The sequence below is a fragment of the Pinus tabuliformis genome, chromosome 1_2 (assembly GCF_031772625.1).
Source record: "Pinus tabuliformis cultivar Carrire ecotype Pingquan chromosome 1_2, CPIR1, whole genome shotgun sequence".
Classification (NCBI taxonomy): domain Eukaryota; kingdom Viridiplantae; phylum Streptophyta; class Pinopsida; order Pinales; family Pinaceae; genus Pinus; species Pinus tabuliformis.
This window is the reverse complement of record NC_142298.1, coordinates 1,032,288,182-1,032,294,181: the sequence shown is the minus strand read 5'-3', so window position 1 is coordinate 1,032,294,181 and position 6,000 is coordinate 1,032,288,182.

Here is a 6,000-nt window from a genome sequence, read left to right as displayed (position 1 = left end):
TCATCTATTATGATTATTATTTATTGGCTTATTATTATTATTATTATTATTATTATTATTATTATTATTATTATTAGCTATTAATATGGGGCATTACAAGTTGTGGAATTAAATTATGGGAACCATGGGGTGATGAAAAGCCCAGCTCTACCCCAGAACTAGGGAACATCATTAAAAACACTCTTCAAATATTTTGGTGTATCAAATCGAACAATAGAAAAGCATTTTGAGTGTAAATAGTTGTCACAATTTGGGATCGAGGAGGAAATGACTCACTTATGTACGACATGTAATTTAGGCCAAAATCCATTGAACCTACACATAATATCCTTCGACTGTAGAGGAAAAATAATCAAGCTTACCTATATAATATTCAAATCTATGGATGGCACTTGTTTCATTTATTCTATGATGTATGGACTTGGAATAAATTATAAATAGTCTTGTAAATGAGTTGACTTTCCTTTCATTTCATCCTTGAAAGAAGTAGATCCATTATCGTTTTATGGCTTGGAGCTCCTCAATGTAATATAAGATTAAAAAAATGGTAGGGATTCTCAAGATGTAATATTCCATCATTTAGAATGGGTCCTCGAGCACCTTTCCTTCAAGAGATAGGCATTAAGATTTAGCAAGGATTTCCAACCTACGTTTCATTTGCTCCTTCAAAGAAACCACCAAATTTGAGCCCCCAATCCAGAAAAGAGTGCATCTCCCATTTATGTTTCTTAGAAAAAATTGAAAGGGTTGTTGAGTAACTTTATTAGAGTATGCTCCAAGGCAGACCCGGTGATGTGAGGTAATGTTCCATATGAGGAAGAAGCAGAAGGGGTGCCGACAACAATAGCTCTGAAAACCCCAAAACCAACTGGATGAGGCACATGGAAGAGCCATTAACATAAAATAAATAGAGTATTTTATGCAACCCAAAAGGTCGTGTCATCCACAAGTGCCCTGTGAATGTCCAGCCATGCTAAGAAAAAAACCTGCAAATTCAGTTATCAGACATTGAGCCAAGTTTGCTATGTATTTCACACTTTAACATGTGTTGTCTCAACAAGTTTGAGCCTTCTCTTGCCCATCGAGGCCATGAACATTTTATAGTGAGGGTTCAACCATTTTCCTAAGAAATGTGCCCAAAGTAGCTCATGCCATGGAAGAAAAGAGGCACCTCGATTCCATTGGCTTGGTCCATCTCCACTATTAATAACAAGCTCAAAGCTTATGGCAACACTTAACAAAAAGGAACAAAAAAATCAAACCCTAGGGTGATGGGTCAGATCCATTTTTCCTAAATCCAAATCTAGAGTGATGAGTCAAATCCATTTTTCCTAAATCCAAATCTTAAAACATCAGTTATTGATTTAATTACGAGTTCAATTAAAACTATGAAAAATGAATTTTTATTATGAATTCTTTTATGATAACCTATTTTCCAAAAAAAATTATATAATTACATATATTATTCATATTCTAATAACCTTAATATTACTTTTATTTTATTCTCTAACATTTAGTATTATGTTAATTCAACTTTATTTGCAATTATATATCAATATGTAATTCACTCTCTAATTCACTCTCACCTTTACTGTAAAAATACATATACATTTATTAAATAACTATTTAATATATGCAATTTTGTATTTTACACTAAAATAAAATTTATGCACTAAATCATTTTTCCTTATTTCAATAAAAAATAATCATCCATTTATAATATTTTATAATATTATTCATCATTTATATTTCTCATGTTAAATAAAAAAATATTTTTAAGAAAACGAACTATATATATATACGATTATCATGTTAGCTATCACCACACCACCACTATTATACATAATATTTTGAAAGAAACAAATACATAGATTAGCATTTTAATTGTCTTTGCCACCCTCGTGTATCACATTAATATTGAATTATTTTATTTATCTTTATTAATAATTTTTAAATACCATTCCATTCTTTAAGTAATTACGTAGAATTATTTTAATTTTCTTTTTTATTTTTAATTGCTTTGTATCTCTATACATATAATATAAATACATAAAAATATTTGACTATTAATTAATTTCCTTTCCATACTTTCCTTGATATATTAAACAAACTAATTTAAATAAAAATCATATAAACTGAAATAAAATATTTAATTATATTGTTATTTTTCCTATTTTATGTGAAACTTTATAACTGACCTTTCATGTTTTATGTGAAACATTATATCTAACGTAGAAATGTAATGCAAAACGCTTAGGCTCATCTTAAATTGATCTGCCAAATATTTGGTACTAAGTTTGATATGGAATGGATTTTTCTTCACCTTCCTCAATGATATATGAAACAAGTTGAATTTATATAAATATTATATGAACTTAAACAAAATACTTTGTCCTGTTGTGACATTTAACTTTACAACTAACATACAAATGTAGTACAAAAACCTTAGGCCCATCTCAAACTTTATATAATTTTGTATTGAGTTTGGTACGGTGTGGGTTTTCCTTAAATAATTTTCAATTCTCACCTTCCTCATTGATATAATGAACAAATTTCTTTGAATAAATATCATATAAACTTGAATAAAATGCTTTATCCTGCTGTTACTTTTTTCCTGTTTTTATGTGAAACTTTAATGTAGTGCAAAAACCTTAGGCCCATACTAAATTTTATATAATCTGCCAGCTATTTTGTATGGCTTCGGTAGGTTATGGATTTTTCTTTTCAATGGCAGGTTGATTAATTAAATATAATCCCTCAGGTGAACATTTTTGGCGAGTAAGTTAAATGAAGTATGGAAGACTCTTTAATGCTTGTCCGCACGCCAGCAATAGACGAGAACATCTCCTACTGGGCTTTGGATTTCACTTCTCCGACATATGCGTGCCCACTAAGTAATGTAACTTTCTTGATTGCTCTCCTGCTGAGGCAATCAAATCACATAGTGCCCTCCAAACCTTTGCCTTTGCAATAAAGATGCAGACACCTATCGCATTGGTTTTCATGGCCCGATGATAAATCTGTATTTATCATCGGGCCATGAAAACCAAAGGAGAGTGGATATAAAAAAACTACGTAGTGGAGAAAAGCAGGTGGGAGCCATGGGTCCTGTCTTGTTCAGATTTTTTTTTTTTGGGGTCTCCACAGCATCAATGGAAATGGATAATGAGGAATGTTGATTTTATTTATATTTATGGTCATCATAAATTCTCTGTTGGGAAATTGTAGAACAGAATAAAACAATTTTTATTCAAGGACAGGTTTTAATTTATGATAATTTAGTTTAAATTAGATATAATTATTAGTGATGTGTATTTTCTTGTGAGTGAATGTAGTGCAGCCAGCAGTCTCAAAATACCACTAGTGACCGACTTTGTCCGCAGTCAAAGTGCTCATAATTGATGTGAATGGATCCTCTTTTCCATGGTGGATTTCAATCTGGCCTTAATCTTGTGTTGGGAATCCACAAATCCTCTTTGCGGAAAACAATGGCTTGTTATTCACAAAATACTTGGCGACGTTGTTTTATCAAAACTACATTGTCTCTCTGCAAAACCCTTAAATGACCTAGTTCTTAGCTCTCGGTATGTAACAAACCCATCCCACCATTACTTCCATTGGGATAGATGTCACTTCTAAACCAAACTCACACCACCTTTACTTCCATTGTGATGCATCTCACTTCTAATCCAAACCCACCCCACCTTTACTTCCATTGGCATGGATGTCACTTCTAATCCAAATCTTCTTGTAACAATTAGAGGAATCGAATAAAAGACAGCTTTACTTTTATTTATTTATTTACTTTTTGGGTCTCTTAACACTCTTTTGACTCTTTTTGAGTTAATTATAAAAATATTTATTTACTTACTTACAATCGTATATTAATTGGGCTTCTTACTTTGGCCACGGAAAATTGTTGCAACAAATAGACACACATCTGCCTCTATCTATATATCTATCGCTACACGTATGTATGTATATGCATACCACTCTGTGTGTCTAATAATTTTAATCCCGACACCTAGAATCCTTTGTTACATAACTCAACTAGTAATCCTTGCCCTCCACTAGTCTCGATTTGCTATAGTGCAAGGGGTCATCCTTGCCCAGATGTCACGCAAGTCCAGGGTGGGATACAAACTACACCATCGATGTCAATAAGTTGATAAACGACACGTGCATGGGGTTCCCTCCTTGTTGGCATCCCCTTAGGGGAGTGTGCACATCGTTAGATCATTGACGGTGATCCTCCAACATTGAACCACTCTTAGGGCCTTGCCTATCATCGGACCGAACCCTTCTTCCACTTCTCGCTAATTCGATGGCCCACATCGTTTTGTGCCTATGATCTATGGATTGCCTTAAGGTAAACAATTCGACAGTTAAATCATGAAATGGGTGCACAATTTTGGTTCTAGCTGAAGGTTTTGGGCCCCACATTAGGTGGGCCACATCAACTCTACCCCATCCAACAAACCACAATCTTTGTGCCACCCTTCCTCTCCTCCTATTGACATCGTGAAGGGAGGGTGTTGCACTCATGTGGGCTAGGGGACCTTACCTTTGCCCACCCCATTCTAATTGGTCTACGAGTGACAGTGCCTCGTCATCTTGCACCAGCTCACCTCAACATACTATCTTGGTGACTCCTTCTATCATTCCTTTGCATTAACTTAGATGTATCCCACTAATATGTGTCATCCTATTTCCTTTATAGCGAAGCTCTCCTTCGTTATTCGTCGGGGTTTCTTCACCAAGCTTGTGCGTATAATGGGGCCACTCTCTTACTGATGGAGAAGTAGTCGGGATGATGTGCCTGCCACGAGACCATACCTATGTCAACCTTTCTGTTTCATCACAATGCTTTCCTTATGCAATCCTTTAGCACCTCTGGGCGGGACCTCTCGGACAGGTGGAGGTTGTCGTCCACCCAACTACAAACTGTCTCTTCCAATTAACCCATGTGGCTATAGCGCCACATCATCCTGACACTTCCATCCCGACACTTTTGTTAAGCTACACTCTTTAACTCACTGAGTGGGACCCTCTGGGACAAGTCATACTGATGCCTTGGTCCCCACACTTTCCTCAATTGCACTCCCTTTATACTTCCAGGTGCAGACCACCAGGACACGTCATCCTAATACCTTCACCCCACTCCCCTTTCGACTGCATGCTTGAGAATGCTACGAGGTAAGCCTTTTGGGCTGACTTATCAAGTGACCTACTTCTCCACCAATGGCATCACTCTCGAGTGTTGAAAAGTGCAACAAGAAAGTCTCAATTTTAGTTTTCCTTGGTCAAATTGAGAAAATTCGAATTTCCACATCAAGAAACAACTTGGATGCATTGAACTTTTGTGGCATGGCTCTTGTCACTCAGTGAGCTCAGTAAACTCTAGTTATAGGGATTGAAGTTTAGTTAAGCATTTGTGATTGCTAAATTTTAGTAATTTCTAGTTCAGTTACATCTCATTGTGTTCAGTTAAACTAGTTTTAGTATCTGTAGGAACTAGTGGAAAGTCACATGTGCAGTGGGACAACAATGTAACTCAGTGATCATCTAGTTAACTAATCAATCAACCTAAAATAACTAGTGCATGTAGAGAATTCGATTTCCTAGCTATGCTAGAGATTCCAAGGAAGTGTAACAAGCAATTGTAAACTAGTTTGAGTGTGCAGGTGTTGCATGCAATTAGATGATCAAGCCATGGGAATTGTGCAATCAATTGTAGGAAAATTCCTAAAAAAGGGGGGCTAATTCTCTAGGAGTTGTGCAAGGGAATATGAGCTCAAGCATAGGTAGAAATTGACTAAGTCTAGGTTAGATCTTCACATGGAGCGGAGAGATAGGTGATTCAATTGTAAGTTGTGCTTAATGCAGGAAACCAATTGTAATACATTTGTATTCATCTAATTAATGCAAAGAGGCTTGAGGGGTCTTTCCTAGTTGGGTTCCCCTAGTAAAATATTGTGCATGTGTGTTATTTCTTATTGC